At 47.4% G+C, this 20,889-nt stretch overlaps 1 protein-coding gene across 2 annotated transcripts in view; it reads right to left on the minus strand.

The window, feature by feature from the left end:
• Caln1 (calneuron 1) overlaps positions 1 to 20,889 on the minus strand; it is a 462,493-nt gene that overhangs the window by 383,452 nt on the left and 58,152 nt on the right. Inside the window, exon 1 of one of the 2 annotated variants that reach the window (XM_032886859.1) lies at positions 9,184 to 9,839. The exons of the other annotated variant lie outside the window; for it this stretch is intronic. The gene's annotated coding sequence lies outside the window, so the exon portion shown is untranslated. Of the gene's footprint in view, positions 1 to 9,183; positions 9,840 to 20,889 lie in introns of those variants that run through there. 2 annotated transcript variants of the gene reach the window in all.

Below are 20,889 nucleotides of genomic sequence, written 5' to 3' on the forward strand. Positions count from 1 at the left end.
CAGAACTAAATAGATGGCTCAGAGGATAAAAGCACTTGCTATGAAAGCAAGAGGGCCTGGGTTCAAATCCCCAGTATCCACTTAAAAGCGGGGAATGGCCACATGTGCACTTGACATCCCAGAGCGGTTGGATGGGAGACGGGTAGAGGCTATGAGCTCGCTGGCCAGACAGCCTCCTCTGGTTCAGACCCTAAGACGGAGAGCAATAAAGGAAGGGAGCTGGTGCCTTCTGGCCTCTGCAGAGGTGTACATGATGAATACACCCATAATAAAATACATGCAACAGGCACACGTGTGAGCGCACATGCACACACACACACACACACACACACACACAAATATATCTGTTTTTAGAAAAGAATTTAACACAGACCAAGCACGACAGCTCACATGCAATCTCTACATTTGGAGATGGGGTATGGAGGGATTACCGCAAGTTCAAGGTCAGCCTGGACTACATAATAAGACCCTGCTTCCCCAGCTGCCAAATAAAAGAATTCCGAATACTTTCTTCCAATTGTAAGGGAAACGCACATTCATTTTGTACATTCATTTTCTCTATTGTATGCGTGTGCATGTTTTGCCTGTAGGAGTGTGTGGGTACCGCCGGTGCCCATGGAAGTCAGAAGAGGGTTAGCAGATCCCCTAGAACTAGAGTTGTGAGCCGCCATGTGGGGGTTGGGAACGGAGCCCAGGTCCTCTACCAGAGTAACAGGTGTTCTAACCACTGAGCCATCTGTCCAGCCCCTGCATTCATTTTCAACACGACAAAATAAAATCTCATCCATTCATACTACCCACATCGCTAGGCAAGCTCGGTTAACATTTTCGGTCCATTTCTTTTCATTTGTTCTTTTATGCTGTCTTTTTTTTTTTCCCCCAACAGAACTGAAATTGTACTACAAATGCATCTTTTTTCTGTCCCCACATTTAATTGGCACACTAGAAATCACTAAATTAAGGTCAGCAAAGCATTTTCTCTCCATCTGTCGCTTGGAAGCACAACGGTCCCGTATTTCGCTGCTAACAGAGACAGGCCGGGTTCCTGGAGGAAAGGATGGGTGCAGGACGCTAGGGGAGCTTGGGAAAATACAAACCAGGAGAACTGAGTGTCGGTGGCACAGGCCTGCCATTCCAGAACTTGGGAGACTGGGCCAGGATCGTTGTGAATTCCAGAGCATCCCGAGCTACGGAATGAGACCCTCCCCACCTCAGACAGACAAACAAGGCCGGGGAGGAGATTCAGTAGGCAAGAACACCCGCTGAGTAGTGGCGGAACTGAGTTCAAATCTCCAGCACCATGTAGAAAGCTTGGTGTGTTTCTGGTGCCACACCGTAGGTGTCAACACTGTGTGTGTATATATTTGTGCCTGTATGTATGTGTGTATGTGCGCATGGGGTAGGGGTGGACAGGAGTGTCACTGGGGGTTTCTGGCTTCCAGCCCAGCTCCAGGTTCTTTTAGCCCAGTAGTTCTCATCTTCCTAACACTACAACAACAACCGTTTAATATGGTTCTCACGTCATGGTGAGCCCCAGTCATAAAGTTATTTTTGTTGCTACTTTCTAAGTGTAACTTATGCTAACTGTTACATAAGTGACAACTTTGCTACTGTTGTGCATCATTATGTAAACATCTGCCAGCAGGACATCCGATATGTGACCCCTGTAAAAAGGGTCACCCCACCACCCAGGGTCTCGAGCCATAGGTTGAGAACCACTGAGCTAGAGACACTGTCTCAAAGAAGGTGGAGGCAGTTGGAGCAGGACACCCAACATCCACCAGCTCCCTCACATGTGTACATACAACACACACACACACACACACACACACACACACACACGATGTGCATGCCCACATACACACACACATGTGGTGTGCATACACACACACAAACACGATGTGCATGCCCACATACACACACACATGTGGTGTGCATACACACACACACATGTGGTATACATGCCCCCACACACACACATGTGCACACACTGTGTGCATACACACACACACACATATACATGTGGTGTGCAGCCCTCCATACACACACACACACATATGCACACACTGTGTGCATACACACATACATTCACATACACACACATGTGGTGTGTATGCCCACACACACACACATGTGCACACACTGTGTGCATACACACATACATTCACATACACACACACACACACACATACACAGTAAGTAAATGAATGTCTTAAAATAATAACAAATAATAAAAAAAATACAGTCATGTTCCTGGCCTGTTTAAATTTTTCCGGAGCCCCCTCTCAACTCTGTATCAACTCCATATGCTGAACTGGTTCTCGGCCTCTCTAAAGTCATGCTCGGCTCCACCAGCCTACAGCCTATTCATCTAACACACCCAGCTCGCTCCTACCACAAAACCTTTGCATGGGCAGCTCCCGACTGTTTCACAGCTCTTCCTTCTGTGTCTTCATACAATTCTGGCATCAGTGTAAATGTCTCCCCAGGAAGATGTTTCTTGCCCACCCAATCTCAAACAGCCCTTGCAACTCGATGATATCTAGTTGTTTATTTATGTACAAGACAGAGTCTCCCTACGAAGCCCATGCTGGCCTGGAACTTGCTATTTAGCCCAGGCTGACCTCAAACTCATCCACCATCCTGCCTCAGCTTCCCATGTGCTAGGATAATCGATATGTGCCGCCACACCCTGTTGTCTGTAGTTCAACTTCTACATTTTACCTCTTTCTTTGTGCCTTACACCTCCAGAACACGAGAGCACCGCCTCTGGCTGACGAACTCACCATTTTCCCCCAGAGCTTGAAAGAGACGCTTTATACTCATGAGCTGGATGAATGAAGGAGACTTAAGTGCCTGGATTTGACGGGCACAGGATGAAGCAACCTACTTTAACTGGCCACATTCATAGCGGCAGAGATTCCCTAATGAGACGTTTTAAAATAGGTCACTACCTTTTTCCACAGTCTAGGCCTGGAGAACGGCTCGCAACCCTGTCTATGGGAAAATGAACCAATTACGTAGTCTTGGTAAACCTAGAACTCGGCTTCACCTAAACCAGCCACCCACCTGTCACGGTTCCATTAGACCCTCCTCTGCCTCCTGTGTCAAATGGAAATTAGTAAAGCCACCCTGGTGGTGCACACCTGGAAGCCCATGACTTGGGAGGTGGAGGCAGGGGGATCGAGAGTTCAAGGCCATCTTCCGATACACAGCTGAGTTTGAAGTCAGCCTGATCCACACGAGAGACCCCGTCTCAAAAGAAGAAAAAGAGGGAGGGAAAGAAAAAGGGAGAGAGGGGAAGGAAAGACGGAAGAGAGGAAGGGAGAAAGGGAAAAGAAATTTAAAAGGAAAAATAGAGATTGTTCCAGAAAATGACTTCTTACATGCGTGACCTTTAAGAAGCTCTCCCCTAGCCAAATGCTGCCATCGGATGTGCGGTCGAGGGCTACTCATTCGGATCAGTCACCCGGGCCTCGCCTCTGCAGAACAGGCTGCCCAGGAGATGCCGAGATGTCTGAATGGGGAAAGCAATCATCGCCAAACAAGCATAAAGACCGGAGTTCAGATCTACAGAACCCATGTGAATGCTTGGTGAGTGGGCCAGGCCATCCATAATTACAGTACTTGGAATACAGAGACAGGAGACCCCGCCCCCGCCAGCAAACTGACTGATTGACTAGCCGGATCAGTGAGCTCTGGGTTCAACTGAGAGACCTTGCTTTAATAAACAAAGTAAAAACAAACAAATAAACCTTCAGGAAGACTCCAAAAAAAAATTCTCAGGGTCTCCACATGCACCTGTGTATATGCCCACCTGTATAATCCAATCAGGGGCACACTCTCTCTCTCTCTCTCTCTCTCTCTCTCTCTCTCTCTCTCTCTCTCTCTCTCTTTATTGAGGAAACAAAAAGGTTGGAATCATTTGATGCCACTGAAATACAGGAAGTTCTAGACAGTTCTCGCCTCCAGCTCCCATGGGTGTCACGCTAGCTCTCCAAGCATGTCCCATCCTACGAGTTCCAGTCAGCACTTGCAGGACAGGCTGACAATCCTGAGTTCAACCCTTGAGACCTTCCTCGTAGGAAAAGGATACAGACTCCTCCATCAACACCCCGTGGGTCAAGCAGCCGCGCATGCGCAAACCAACCAACCACAGACAGGCTCGGCGATTAAGAGCCCTAACTGCTCTTGCAGAGGAACGGAGTTGGGATCCTAGCACCCTTGCCAGGTAGCTCACAGCCACCTGTAAGTCCTGCTCCAGAGGGGTCTGATGCCTGTATTCACCTGCACAGATCTCCATACAGACACACATACATTAACATAATTTAAAATATGTCTAATACAAAAGAAGAGGACCAAGAGTGCTGCAGTCTGAGATGTTCCCGCTTTTGCATCAGTCTCAGCCACAGCCCCTCAGGCTTGTCTGGTCCACGGCATCAGCAGATGAGCATCTGGTCCTCCGTTCTTTCCCCTTCAGAAACACATCTCTCAGTATCACTGAAGCCCTGATGGAGAACTGGGTCCTAACCAAAGACCCCTTGCTTATCCCCCAGGCTTTTCTCTGGTCCCTCCCTTGGCTTACATTTAAGCTCAAGAACTCCAAACGATCCCTTGCTCTAATACTGTATTTTGGCTCTCAGAGGTTTGGGACAGGGTCTTCCATATTCCTGGCTGGCCTAAAACTCGATGTATCATTTAAAGGCGACCTTGAATTCCTGATCTTCCTTCCTCTGTCACCACCTCCCTGACCCCTGGGACTATAATTGTGCACCACCACATGCCATTTACGAAGTGCTGGCGATCTAACGGGGCTCCGTGTATGCTAGGCAAGTTCTCTACCAACTGAGCTGCATCCCCAGCCTATGTGGGATGCTTAACAATTAAAAAGATAAATCACTTTGAAAATCCCAGGTTAGAAGCAGCCATTGCATTGGGAGTCTCCTCCTTTCTGGCTGCACTGAGAATCAGCCTGAACCAGAGCCTTTGATCCAGGGAGGATGGCTTCATTGCTTGAGCGTCAGGGAGCATGCTGTCTTAAAAAAAAAATTCTCACAGACAACTGCTGGGTTGCAATCATGAGCGGAGATTATAGAGTCTGACTACCGGCATTTAAGCCTCGAGTGAAGGGCAAAGAGAGGCCACCCATCCTCTACCTGGGTCGAATGATCTACAATAATGACGACGGAAGAGGAAAAGGAGGAGAAGGAGGGGAAGAAAAACCAGGAGAGGAGAAGGAAGGAGAGGGGAAAAATCGGAAAGGGGAGAAGGAAGGAGAGAAGAAAAGAAAGAAGGGAGAAACCTAATTGGGCTGAGAATGTGGCTCAGTTAGTATAGGAGTCTGCCAAGCACACACAAAGCCCCAGGTTCTAACCCCAGCCCTGCATCCAGGGGGCAAAGCAGCACATGGCTATCATCCCAGCACTCAAAGGCTGAGGCAGGAAGGTCACAAGTTGGAGGCCAGCCTGAGCTACAAGCCAGATCTTATCTTGAGAAAAAATAAAAGTAGGGTGGGGCTTAACTATCTGAAGCTCACCATCGGAGCCACAATTACCTCATAAGAAGCAGCTCTCCCCTTTTTAACCCGCCCACCACCACCACAAACAAAGCATGCCACTACAGTAATGGGCTGGCAAGCTCCCCACTGGACACACAGCCTCAAGGACCAGCTCACAGAGACACTCTCATGCCAGTGACCCCAAAACGCACTGGCTCCCCCAAGCACATGGGCTGTGCTAAGGCAATTTCTAAGCTGGGTCCGGGAGCATGAACCTGTAATTCCAGCCCTGGGGAAGTGGAGGCAGAAGAATCCGGAGTTCAAAGTCATCCCGTCCTACACAGAGAAGCAGAGCTCAGCCAGAGCCACGTGAGACCCTGTCTCGAAGAAAAGGGAGGGAGGGAGAGAAAGAAGGAATTCTAAATTGGAACCCTGCCCTGCCCTGTATTTTAAGCCCTAATGAGAAGATAAATGATAAATTCAAAAGGGTAGCTATTGGTCTGGGAGAGAGAGCTTTGTCTGTAAACGGCTTGCTGCACAAACGTGAGAGGAGCTTGAGCCAGGCGTGTCAGCACGAACTTATAATCCTAGAGATGGGGAGGCAGAGCGTGGAGGACCTCTCCCTAGGGCTTCATAGCCAGCCTTACATATCTAACAAGCGCTAGGGTGAGCACACACGGTCACACATATGCACACACATTCATACACCTATACGCACACATGCACACATGCACGCACACGCACACAATAACATACAAGAATTTTTTTACATACCCGAGATAAACAGCACCTGATGAATGACAGACAAGACTGACCTCTGACCTCCACACTTGTGCACACACACATTTACACCTATACTCACAAACACAATACAAAAGGAAGGAAGGAAGGAAGGAAGGAAGGAAGGAAGGAAGGAAGGAAAAAGAAGTAGCTGTCAGATAACCTCTACCCTGTCCAGGTAACACCACTATCTACCAAGAGGAAGGGAGTCCAAGGATCCCCATTAAGACTTAACTGTGAGTTTTCTCAATGATACTAACTACTTTAAACTATTTCTTTGTTGGTTCATTTGCTTTGAGGCAGGATCTAATATGGTTGACTGATCGATTGAATGATTGAATGAGTGATTGATTGACTGATTGACAGTCTCACAACGCAGCCCAGTCTAGCCTCAATCCTCCTGCTTCAGCGTCACAGGTGTTTGGGGTCGCAGACCTTAGTCACCACCGCTTGCTACTTATTCTCTTTCTACAAAAGCCGCTATGCCACACCGTCGGCAAAAGCTCGGTTGGTCACTTTTCAGGGTCTGAGAAGAGGTGATGTTTTAGTGAACAATCCCAAAACAATTCTAAAACGTGCCCCCAGCTGCTTGGATTAAACCCCACAAGCTTCACCTGACTCCAAAAAAGGCCACCTTTCCGAAGCCATTCCCTCACGAGCAGGCTTGGGCATCTGCCAGGCCCCCATGCCTTGCTCAGAGAAGTAAGGAACAGTCACCACAACCTGGGCACCATGGGAGGATGCTAAACCAGGCCCAGCAAGGGAGCTGCCAGCCTAGCCCGGGAGAGAGCTAAAGGGTCACCTAAGACCTCAGCCAGCACCTCACAGGGGAGAATTAGCAGATATAGAAGCCAGCAGGAATAGTGGAGACTTCACTCTGTGGTAGAGCACTCCCACGAAATGGATACCCAGCCTTTGTGTCATCCACTCATCCCACTCAATGCAAAGCAAGAAAAGAAATCAATAAAATTGGGGCTGGAGAGATGGCTCAGTGGTCAAAAGTGCTTGCCGCTCTTGCAGCTAGGACCTGAGTTTGGTTCCCAGGGGCTGTGTCAGGTGGCTCACAACTGCACTGTAACTCCAGCTCCCGGGAGATTCTGTGTCTCTGGCCTCCAACACACACACACACACACACACACACATACACACACATACACACACATTCATACACCTATACGCACACATGCACACATGCACACACACATACACACACAGAGACACACACAGACACATACACACACACACATACACACACACACACACACACACACATACACACACACAGACACACACACAGACACACACACACACACAGACACATACACACACACATACACACACACATACACACCAAATAAATAAGAAACTAATAAGTAACACTGACAACTCACATTGTTACCACGCCACTGATGCCCACCTTGCATGAATAAATTAATTAATTAGTTAATTAATTAAAGTGGTAAATCAACCACGTCCAACAACCCCCAGGACAGCTGGAGTGGTACTCTGTGCACAGTGTATCTTGCACCACCCTGTAAGACAATTTCACACCAGTTTTACAACCTTTGCTTAGCTCCGGGGTGTGTGTGTGTGTGTGTGTGTGTGTGTGTGTGTGTAAAGTTGATCTTTGAGACTGGGAGGCAGCAATTAGACGCTGAACACGAGTCCCTCCACGTGCACAAATGCATAAGGCGAGAACAGTGTCCCTTATTTCTATGAGTCTCGGTAACTCTGCAGCTGAGGCTGTACCGGGTCACTGCAGAATGTGGTTAATCCCACAGTTCATCAGACTTCACAGCCGCGCACTACCAGCTCTTGGCTGCTATGTTTTGACCCCGGGAATGTCTCCTTTTTATGTAAAAAACAATAGTCTGGGGCCTAGGGATGGCGCCCCAGTCTTGGCACCTAAGGAACTGCATGCAGACACAGCTACCCCTGGAGGTAAGGAGTGAGGCACAAATGGGATCTCTCACAAACTCCTCGTGTAAAGGAACAGCTTGGAGAAGAAACACCGGGATGGGGGCCGAAGATGCACGTGTCCCGCACTGTGGAATCAAACCGCAGCGCTCAGTCCTGGCTTAGCACCATCTGCTTGTGGGTCAAAGTATCCTCGGGTCCTCCAGAGCCCTGAGGCAAGACTAGAACTACCTGCTGCTGCTGCCCAGCCGCCCTCAGACCAAGTCTGAGGAAGTTCACTCCCCGAAGCGCTGGTCTGAGGAAGCTTGGGCACCCGGGCAAACCTGGCTTGCGCTAGAGAGGCGGAGTGTCTACCTCTGCCCTGGATCTGGATTAGTTCCAAAGCTTGCCACCCAGAGGTCCCGGTGGAGCTGCTTGAGGCCTCTAGGGTCACCCCATGTGCTCCAAGACCACCGATTCTCCCCAAGGGGGCGAGCATCATGGGTGGGGAGATGGAGGAGTGAACCATACCTCCCACCTCCCAGGATAGATCGCCATGACTCCAGCTTCCCGGAGACCAGGATGCCACCAAGGACTCCCACTTAGGCTAGGATGCAGATCGGATCCCCGATACCCAGAGCCCCCTTTTCCCACAACCTGGGTGTCCCCGGGGGGCGCGCAGCCGGGTGGCCACTGACACCCAAGACTCCACGAGCTAGGCACAGTCCCGGGATTCCCACGAGTGAACCCAGGCCCTTCTGCAAATCCAGCATTCCTCGCCCACCCTAAGCATCAAGAGAGATCTGGATAGCTCGGGTGACACCCTGGCCCCGAGATGTGGGGTGCTTAGAGCGGGGCCAACAGGTCCGGGAGGCGCTTGTGGGCAGTACACCCGCCCACTCCGAGACTCGCTTGGGTAGGGGTATCCGGGGAAGGGATCATGAAAGCAGCGAGGAAGGCAAGGATGCATGGAGGATGCGGGATAAAGACTGGGAAAGAGCAGCACTCACCTCTCCTGGAGCCGGAGCTCCGCTGCCCGGCTGCCCAGGCACCTCCTCCGAGGCCCGCAGGGAGGGGGCGACGCGAACCCGAGCGCTCAGCCTGGCGCTCACACGCGTCCCCGCGCGGGCATCCTTCCTCTCCGTAGCCGGCTCCCACGGCGTTCCCCCCACTCCGGTTGGGAGGCCGCTCTGCCCAACCCAGCGGCACCCGAGAGCCCGGCGCGAGTCTCTCCTTTCCCTTGAGTATCTCAGCTGGTCTTTGCAGAGCCCGCGGTGATCTAGGCTGCTCCTTTCTCCCCTGTCCTTGTCCTCGCCTCCCGTCTGGGGGAACGTGCGCCCCGCACCCCCTGCACCGCTCTCGCCTCTACCCCTCCCGCGCCCGCTGGCCGCGCGGGCTTAGCCCATGTGCGCGGCTGCCTCCTCGCTGCGCCCGGGAGCCCAGTGGCCGAGGCCCCGCCGGAGTTGCGCGCCCCAGAAACTCCATGCAGCTCCGGCCTCCTCCCCAGTGCCTCCCCGGTTCCTCCTGAGGAAGAAGCCTAGCGGTCTCTAGCAAAGAGATCCCCCTACCACTCTTGCCTTCTTCCCTCCCCACCGAGCCTGGAGCTGGGTTGCTGGGCTGGCTTGGCCACCCCAGTCTCTCTTCGCTTTTCTCCCAGGATTGGGGACCTCCCACCCCCACCCCCACCCCCAAAGCCTCTCCAATGGCTCCCTCCGTTTCCAGGCAGCGCAACCTGAGGAACGCCTCGGTGCGGCGCACTCACACTGCCTCGCTTGCTCGCTCTCACACACATGCACGCTGCACACACAGGCAGACACACGCGGGGCGAGCTGCAGCTAGCAGCCGGCCCTTCTTCCTCTCCTCCCCAAAGAAGCTGCCCACGTTCACAATCGCCAATTGCTTACCTCTCTCTATTAAACACCTCAACCCCAACCCAAGCACGCCCACCCCTACCTTAACTCCTTCTTCCCCGATGCCCACAGTTACACCTGAGTCCCCAAATGCCACGGGAGAGGAGGTGTTGAGGGAAAGGCTAGTAGTCAAAACTAGGGTGAGAGCAAAATACTGTGGGCCGTCCTTCGCTATGTCTAGTAAGGGCATAAACACACACACACACACACACACACACACACACACACACACACACACACACCTCATCCCGCATCTCGAGAGCCTCAGAACATGTGGCCCGACCCCACTCCTACCAAGGTCATAGTATAGATTCCATAAGAAAGAATCCTGGATCCCTACCTTGACGCAAGGTGCGGAGTGGAAACCTCACAGCCTAACCTGGAGCTGACTTCCCAAGTCTACACCCAGACAGAACCCTGGTCTCACTTGCCCCACACTTGAAGGACAACAATCAGCTTAGAGTCACCACTTAGCTTTCCAGGGGGACCATCTGGCTGCCATTCAAGTGTCCAGCTGCTGACAGGATACATCTTGCTACCAAGGGTAGTCTTATCAAGAAAAAGAGCAAAGTAACAAGTCACCCTTGCCCCTAGCCTCCTGCTAGGGTGAGAGAGAGAGAAAGAGAGAGAGAGAGAGAGAGAGAGAGAGAGAGAGAGAGAGAGAGAGAGAGAGAGAGAGAGAATACATACGAGAACAACCCACCTGGTTGGCACGATCTTTTCTAATATCCCCCTTTTCTCTGAGCTGCCAGGGTCTTACTCCCTATGGGGACCATGAATCTGTCAGAATCAAAGACGTGGAGAAATTCCTTGTTCCAATCAGGAACGACCCGGGGAAAGTCATCCTTAGCGTTTCTTCCAAAAAGCTCAGCCACCAACTCTCCGTTGGCTGGTCCTGCTGCCAAGGGAGTTTGGGCACTGGTGCTGGCAGTCAGTCACACGAGTTAATCAGGATCCCCTCCCTGTCTGTGCCTCCTGGCCTGCCGCCTGAGCTGCAGGTTTTTGGGGGGTCTTTTGTTTTGGTTTTTTGAGCTTTTTTTTTTTTTTTTTTTGAGTCCCCACAGCACTTGCTACTGCTGGCACACCTTTGACATGTCGGATTTCTTAACCCATCTTCTCCTGCCCCAGCTTTCCCTCCCAAATTGTCTTAGAGCCTTCTTGGGTCACCAGGGGAGCTGTGTGTGGTTTATTTTTTCACAGATGTGTTTGGAAGTGTGTGCATAAAGAATGGTAAGTGGGCCAGGCGTGGTGGGGCCGACCCGCCATCCCAGCACGGAGGAGGAGGCGGAGGCAGGATAACCTGGAATCAGAAGTCCGTCTGTGCTCTCAGTGAGTTCCCAGGACAGCCTGAGCTACTATCCGAAACCTAGTCTTGGTGTGGGGGGACGGAGGGGGACGGCAGGTAGATAAATACAGTGGGAGAAATCTCGGTATATAGTTGGGTAAGAATTACGTGTGTGTGTGTGAGAGAGAGAGAGAGAGAGAGCGTATGGGTGAGCATGTGGAGGCCAGTGAACACCATAGATGTTATTTCTCAGTTACCATCCGCCTTGTTTCTTTTTTGAAATGGGCTCTTGCCATTTTGACACACTGATTGGCCAGAACAGGCCAGGAATCCCTGACTCCGCCTCCTCAGTGCTGGCAGCACAGGTGTGTAAGGCCCTACCCACCGAGTTAGAAGTCAGGTCCTCCTGGGCCTGAGAACTTACTATATATCTACTTTGAGAGATATATATTTAGCCGAGCCCTGAACTCCCTCCCAGGGTCACCCTGCCTCAGCCTCCTGGCTTCCAGAGTGTCAGGCATGGTTCATCACTCCTAATTGAAAAGCAGAGTCTTGTAACAATCTGTAGCCCTTTTAAGAAATTCTCCTTCAGGATGAATGCAGGCCAGCAAACTCAGTGGCAAGACAGCAAGCCTATCTACACACAGCGAGTGCCTGGGGGAGGGGTTGGAGGGGAGGAGAGGCTGAACAGTGAAGCCACATGACCAGTGTGGGACACACCTGGCAAAAGTTCTCACACTGTCCTCCCCGCTGCAATGGACAAGTTACTTGTTCTTTCTGAATCTTGACGTCTTCATCTGTAAAATGGGAACGATACAGGCATCCACCCCCCTTTGAGGTCTTGGTAAAGATTAAGTGCCACCCTGTAAAATAACAGTATACTAGGGTCACTCAGCTCCAAGCCTACAGTGAGCTCCAACAAGCATGGTCCTTTGTCACCGTGTCGTGGGAATTCTTACCCTGGGCACAGCTTCATAATGTCCCCCTGATAAAACAGCGCCCCCAGAATTCACCTTGGGAGACGGTGACATCATTGGGCATGCTTACAAAGCATGAATTGGAAATTACTGGTAGGGCTGTGGGTGGCTCCAAAACATACTGAAGTCTTCACCCAGCTTGGACAATGATTCCATGCAACCATATATGTGGAACCCCTTAATTAACCTCTTCTAGACTATACTCTAGCACAGTGCTTCTCAACCTTTCTAAGGCTTCGTTCCCAAGTCTTGATTCAAAAATTTTAGTCTTAGGGCTATCCGCTATTCCTGTAGGGCAGTGACTCTCAACCTTCCTGACCCTGAGACCCTTTAATACAGTTCCTCATGGCTTGGTGACCCCTGACCTTAAAATTATGTTGTTGCTACTTCATCACTATAATTTTGCTACCGTTATGAATCATAATGTAAATGGTTTTGGAGATAAAAGTTTGCCAGGGGGTCTCGACCCACAGGTTGAGAACCTCTGCTCTAGCACCTTTGAGGACCCCCCTCCCCTTCTCCAAGACCACCCACAGTTACAGGAGTGGTTAGAGAGTTCAATGACCCTCCTTCTAAAACGAACACCAACAGGTAACAAACACTCTTGCCAGCAAGCACAACTAATGTGATTAAGAGGAGAGCTGTTTTGCACAAGGACCTATAGTTTACAAGGAGTCAACACATGTCAAAGATGTGACCTGGAAGAAGGGGTCATCAAGGGTCTGTCTCCTCAGGATACAAAGTTCAGACACACCAAGAACTGAAAGAAAGTAACCAGCTTTGGGGATCATGGTAAGAGCAGTGTTTCTCTGACTACAACTATTGTAAGACTTCCAGGTTAACGGAGAAACTGAGCCACGGGACCCGACACTTGTTTAATTGATTATATAAATAGAATATATGATAAATGTGTAACAGACACAGACACAAACACACATACACAGAGAGACACACAGAAACACACACACACACACACACTTTCTAGTCAGATAAGGACTGGAATTTGGCTAAACAGCAGAGCCTAGAACCCCTCAGTGAGGGGCTGTGGGCGTACCTTGGTAGTGGAAGACTTGTCTAACATACACAAGGCCTGGGCTCCATCCAGAGCACCCCAAAGAGATGTTTCACCAAGTACAGGATGGAGGCTAAAATCAACACAACAAAATGGACGACAGGGACTTTGTTTCACTGCACATTTGTAACTGCAGTTAGCACCAAGCATTGTCTCCGGTCGAGGAAACTCCAGAGTCCTGGAGGGGACAGTAACTTCTGTCCTCTGCCTGGCTCTGGGATCCTGTGACAAGCATGAGACAGGGCATAATCACAGCCTCGCTGGTACGGATCATTTTCTGGAGTGCCCAGGTCGCTCTGCATCTCCCTCTTCCTTTCCTTTGGTCTCTCCTTCTTTCCGTTTGCCTATTGACTGACCGATCTACCTTCCAGGACTCCAGACAATCAGGAGCAGAAAGCAATGAGGGGGTCTGCCACGCTCTGAACAAAAGTGGTTGGAGATTTTTAAAAGGACGAAAAAAAAAAGAGAAAGATCGGACCGTGGAAACGGCTCCGCAGACAAAGGCCTTCTTGGCCAAGTCTGATGACCTGCGTTCAATCTCCAGGCCCCATAAGGTAGAGACTAAAAAAATATATCTGACTTCTGAAAGTTGACCTCTGACCTCCACACATGTGCCAGAGCACGTGTCCTGGCATAAACATGAGTAAAGGTCCTGCCTGTGTGGATGTGTGAAAAAAAATGCAATGTGATATCCTAATTTTGCCCCAGTCTCTTTGTCTTTATCTCTTGCCTCACCCTATCTCTCTGCTCTGCTCTGCTCTCATGGCCAGGCTCACTCTCTGTCTCTGTCCCTGTCTCTGTCTCTGTCTCTCTGTCTCTGTCCCTGTCTCTGTCTCTGTCCCTGTCTCTGTCCCTGTCCCTGTCTCTGTCTCTGTTGCTCTCTCTCTCTCTCTCTCTCTCTCTCTCTCTCTCTCTCTCTCTGTCTCTCTCTCTCTCTCTCTGCTCCAGACTCTTTGCGATGTCTCTGGCTGTCCTCTCCGTCATATCTACAATAAACACCTTCCCCCTAACCGTACCACAGAGTGGTCATGTCATCAGTTTTTATACACTAAGGAAGCCATCAACCCTGGGTTTGCAAGTAGAAAACACTGTTGTTGTAGATGTTTATCATATATAGATATAGATATAGATATAGATATAGATATAGATATAGATATAGAGATAGAGATATAGATATAGAGATAGAGAGATATAGATATAGATATAGATATAGATATAGATATAGATATAGATATAGATATAGATATAGATATAGATATAGATATAGATATAGATATAGATAGATATGCAGGGAGAGGTTAATTGGAGAAACTATTCTGGGTCTGGAAAGGTGGCTCGGTGGGTAAGGTACCTGTTGTACAATCATGAGGACCTGGGTTCAGATCCATGAGCCCATGTAACAGGAGTCTGTAATCTCTGTAAGACTCCTACCATGATGTGGGAAATGAAGACAGGAGAATTCATGGATCTCACAGGCCAGCTAGCCGACCACACACTGTAGCTAGCCACAGAAGACAGACCCTGTCACAAGGAAAAGGTGGAAGGCTAGGAACTCTGGCCCCCACAACACACACACACACACACACACACACACACACACACACACACACACACACGCACACACACACCAAACAAATACACAGGAAGACTGTATTCAAATTTTTTTTAACTTGGTTGATTTCTATCCAGTTTTAATGCAGATTTTTTTAAAAAAATATTTATTTTATATGTGTGTGTGTGTGTGTGTGTGTGTGTGTACGTGTGTATTTGGGTGTATATGTGTGTGAACCCCTGAAGAGACCAGAAGATAGTGTCTGATCCCCTGGAGCTAGAGTTATAGATTGTTCTAACCACCCAGGGTGGGTGCTGGGAACTGAACTCAGGTCCTTTGCAAGAGCAGTAAGCACTCTTAACTGCCGAGCCATCTCTCGAGCCCAACTACATTTTGTTCTTTTTAGTCCAGGAGGCGTCCCACACGTGCCTTAGTGTGTATGCAGAATGAGAGGGCAAGTTGCAGGATTTGGTTCCAGGGGTTGAATTCATGCCAACAGGCTTGGTTGCAAAAGACTTTACCTGTTGAACTGTCTTACAGGTCTGGCTTTTTTTTTTTTTTTTTTTTTTTTTTTTGAGAAAAAGCACTGCATTGATTTGTTTCCACAGCAGTAAACGTGCAGAAGAGAAAGAATAGCACACTCGCTGCTTTACAAACAACTGAGCTCACTCTGCGACAAGAAGATTGATGAGGGGGCTGTATCGGCACAAACGATAGCAATTCTTCTAACGGCTAAAAGAAGGGAAAAGTGTATATGCCAGGTGTCGTACACAGCACATGCCTGAAATCCCAGCACTCAGGAGGCTGAGGCAGGAGGATTGCTAGCTTAGATAGATCTGGAAGATATAGCAAGAACTCGTGTCCAAAATAAAGAAGATTAAGTTGGGGGTGGTGAGGAGAAGAAGGAAGAGGAGGAAGATGAGGAAGAGGAGGAGGAGGAGGTGGAGGAGGAGGAGGAGGACGACGACGACGACGACGACAAACTTGCTAAGTAGCTTAAGACTGCAAGAATTCCTTCTCCTCCTACCTCAACCACCTAAGTGCTGGGATTACAGGTTCATGCCACCATTTGCAGATAAAATGTTTTTCCTAAGTGCCTCTGGAAGCTTCCACCCATGTTCATGTGGTGACAACTGTTTTCCTTTACCACAGCACAAGTTCTATGTTATAGCCCCAGTTCCAGCATCCTGGGCACTGTACTGAGTTCACTTGATTAATAAATTCACACATTCAACCTTCTTCTTAGTAATTACAAAAAAGGACACAGACTCCATGAATCCAAAATGACATAGTGATTGCATGTGTGTCTTTGTACGTGTGTGTTGTATATGTACATGAATGTGCTTGGGCAGGAGCCCATGTGTGTGCTGATAGAGGGCAGAGAAGGATATCAGGTGTCCTCAGTTATCTATCTATGTGTCTATGTATGTATGTATGTATGTATCTATGTATCTATCTATCTATCTATGTATCTATGTATGTATGTATCTATCTATCTATGTATCTATCTATCTAGGTATCTATGTATGTATCTATGTATCTATCTATCTATCTATGTATCTATGTATGTATGTATCTATCTATCTGTCTATGTATCTATCTACGTATCTATATCTATGTATCTATCTATGTATTTATGTATGTATGTATCTATCTATCTATCTATGTATCTATGCATGTATGTATCTATCTACCTATGTATCTATGTATCTGTCTATGTATCTATGTATCTATCTCTCTATCTAGGTATCTATGTATGTATCTATGTATCTATCTATGTATCTATGTATCTATCTGTCTATGTGTCTATGTATGTATGTATCTATCTATGTAGCTATGTATCTATCTATGTATGTATATATGGTATGTATGTATGTATCTAGCTATCTATCTATCTAACTATCTATCTATCTCATTCCTTTGAGGCAAAACAGCTCCTGGAAACTGGGTTTCATGGGTGGTTTGCCCAAGAAACCCCCAGAGATCTTCCTATCTACACACCCCTCAATATTAGGGTTACATACACATGTGGAACCATGTTACCTAGGTGCTAAGATCTGCAAGCATTATTGCCCATTGAACCATCTCTCCAGTCCCTTGTCCATATTGATTCCAAATAGTATCTTATAGGACTCAGTGATGGTTCAGTAGGTACAGGCGTTTGCCATGCAAGCCTGAGGACCTGAATTGATCCCTTCTAAAGGTGGATGAAGGAAAGTAAGTCCACAAAATTGTCCTCTGACCTACACACACACACACACACACACACACACACACACACACATACACCATGGCATAAGTGCATAAGTGCACACATGTTGCACACACATACAATAACAACAATAACATTTTAAATTTTAAAAGCATTTTATAAAGGAAGGAATCAGGGAATAATAGATATTTTGTAGAGGACGGCATTTTGCTTTTGATTTGGGGTGTGTGTGTGTGTGTGTGTGTGTGTATGTGCGCCTGCAGACGAATTCAGGAAATTAATGCACAAGAAATAACAGAAGTATAGAATCATTAGTTTTTTTCAACCTCAAAAATAGTGGTTGACCTAATGCAAAAATTATCTATGGTTGCTAATATCATGGGGTAAGAGGTGGGCACTTGGTTTAAGTTCTTCATTGAAGAATTGTCTTTACATTGTTTGAATGGTTGAAATGAAAAAATAAGAGGGAGGGAGAGGGACAGAGAGAGAGAGACAGAGACAGAGACAAGGAAAGACAGAGAGACAGAGAAAGACAGACAGACAGACAGAACAGGTCAGAATAAAGTCTTTGTGTAATTTCAAGTACAAAGGTTTCTAGAAATAAAAATAAGTTTTAAAAAATGGTGATGGGGCTGGAGAGGTGGTCAACTGGTTAAGAGCACTTGCTGCTGTTCCAGAGGACCTAAGTTCAACTCCCACCTCGTATAAGGTTGCTTACAATTGCCTGTAATTCCAGCTTCTAACACCCTCTTCTGGTCTCCAAAGGTACTGCACCTACACAGTGAATACACACACACACACACACACACACACACACACACAGGCCCCGGACTGGGGAGAAAGGGGGGGGATAAAAATTTTTTTAAACAGGTATAATTTTAAGACATGAAGGTACCATCTGGTCCTTTACAGAGCAGTGCACCTGCCTCTGAATTTAGTTAAAAAAACAAAAAACAAAACAGCCTGGGGAATAGTGTGTTAGTTTTCCATTCCTGTAGCAAATACCTGGATACAGCAACTTTAAAAAGTGAAAAGTCCGTACTTTGGCTCATTGTTTTTGAGGTTTATGTGTATGACTGACTGTCCCTGTTGCTTCAGGTTTGTGCCTGTCCTGGTGGCCAAGGACACCTGCTGATCTCATAGGCACTGTGAACAAAGAGTAAGAGATGGTGTTGGGGGTGTTGCTCAGTGGGTAGAGCACTGTGAGTTAAGCCCCGGGTACCATCCCCAGCATCACATAAAACAGGAGTGGTCCCATGGGCCTAGAATCCCAACATCCATGAGGCAGAGACAGGAGGATCCAGACTTCAAAGTCATCCCTAGCTACACAGTGAGTTAAGGCCTGACTTACACTAGACCCTGTCTGTCTCAAAGGAAAAAGAAAAAAAAAAAAAAAAAACAGAAGTTGGGGACTGGGAGGATGTCTCAGCGTCTAAGAGGACTTGCTAAGCAAGCATGAGGACATGAGTTCAGATCCCGACACCTATGTAAAAAGCCAGTTGTGGCCTCAGGTCTCTTATAATTAGCTGTGGGTGGAATGGCAGAAACAAGAGGTTCCCTGGGGCTTGCTAGCCACCAGACTAGCTCCAAGTTCAGCAAGAGATTCTGTCTCAAAGACATAAGGCAAAGAGTGATTGAGTATGATCCTCCATGTTGCCTTCTGACTTCCATGCATTACCCACCACCCACTCCACCGCCAATGAAAACATACACCATCCACACATAGACACCATAAACATACATACAAAAGAAAATTAAAACCCCTGTCCTACGGTATCACATGTCAGAACAATGGTGCCACAGTTATATTTTCATGATTATTTAGTTTGCCAAAGTTTACAAGCAGGTCCTATATTAATCTCAAGGACGGTCATCTAGAGAAAGGGGAGAGGAAAAACAGAGAGAGTTAGGCAGGTCAAGACATGTTGGGACATGCCTGTGGTCAGGAGGAGACTGAGCTAGGAGGGTCACTGGGAATCTGAGGACAGCCTGGGCTACACAGTGACACCCTGCCTGGAAGTCAGGCAAATATAAAGCATCCTTGTTTAGCAAAGGAAAAAGTTTAAATAGAAATGATAGCATTTCAAATGGTTTAACTAAAAAAAATAAACAAAGTTTAGGTGTGTGAAACTATAATTGGCTTTGTAACTAAAGTGGAACCAAAATGGACTCACGTGTATACTTTGCAACTCACCGAAGAGGAAAAGAAGATTTGAAAGATCGTACGATTTCAAAAGAAAAATATAGACAAAACCCACACCTAAAATGAAAAGTATACCAGGGTAGGGTTCACACTTAACAGATGCAAAGGCCGGAAGTAAAACATCTGGCAGCAGGTCCTCGCTGGAGGCAACAGCTCGCTAGATATTGCTGAAGGAAGGATCCCTTGGGTAGGTAGCGTGGCACTCACCTGACATCCAGCAGAGGAGGCTGAGGCAGAAGGATGCTGAGCTGGAGGCCAGCCTGGGCTACACAACGAGTTCCAAGTTAGGTTGAGCTGCAGAGTTAAACCCTATCTCAAAAAAGACCAAAAAACAAAACAGAATGAAAAGACACTAGTAACTAATCTGTTAGTTACTTAATTAGTCTATTAACGAATTAGCTAAATAGTTAATTAGTTATCTGTTGGTTGGTTAATCTTAGTTATTTCATTGTTGGTTAGTTATTTAGTTGGTTATTTGTTAATTAACCAATTAAAAATTAGAATGCACACATGTTTCTGGCAATGTATTTGCTTTTTCAGAATGCATTTTTATGGGGCAGGTGAGATGGCTCAGTGCATACGGGGCTTGCCACGAAGCCCGACAACAAGAGGTCAATCCTAGAAGACACGAAAAGGAAAGAAAAAATTGACTTCGGCAAGTTTTTAACCTGACCCCTACCCATATGCACATAACTCTGTGTGTGTGCATGTGTGTGCGCGTGTGCGCTCACATGTGCACGCATGCACGCATGCATGCATGCACGCGCATGTATGCACACAGAAATAAAAAGAATTTAAGAAGTTTAAAATGCACCTTACATATGTATCTGCACAACGATATTCACAGAAACATTGGGATTTCTGAAAGAATAAAAAATACTGTAATTAAATATAATTCCCACTAAAGTTTTCTTCTCAAAGAATTGGTGCCTTTAATAAAAATGGTTGAAAATAACAAGAGTAAGTTTTCAATTAATAATGGTGTCTATGCAGTGAAGTGTAGAGCTTCTAAACAAATAACTAAAAAGAGAACCTTTCAAACAGTATTAAATGTACAGACAGCCTCCGACTTACAAAATACTTCAATGTATAGAACCTTCCAGTTCCGTTTTTCAGTTTTATGAAGGTATGTGTACACACTCATGCAACGAATTGATTTTCACTTTTAATACAGTACTCAATAAACTCTGTGTGAGATCCTACCATGTGTTATAAAATAGGATTTGTGTTAGAAGATTATGCTGAGCAACAGACCGACATGAGGGTCCATGAACACATTTAAGATAAGTAAGTCAGGTTAAGCTGTGACGGTTTATAAATTAGGGGAATTAGCTACAGCTTCCACTTAAACTAGTCTTGCATATAGTGGGTTTATTAGGATTTGCAATGGTCGGGTTTAATGGACAACTTTACACAATTTAGAATCACCTGGGAAGAGAATATCAATGAGGGGCTGTTCTGGATAAGATTAACCTGGAGGCAGTCTGAGGAGATTGTCCAAATTG

The sequence above is a fragment of the Rattus rattus genome, chromosome 16 (genome assembly GCF_011064425.1).
Source record: "Rattus rattus isolate New Zealand chromosome 16, Rrattus_CSIRO_v1, whole genome shotgun sequence".
NCBI lineage: Eukaryota > Metazoa > Chordata > Mammalia > Rodentia > Muridae > Rattus > Rattus rattus.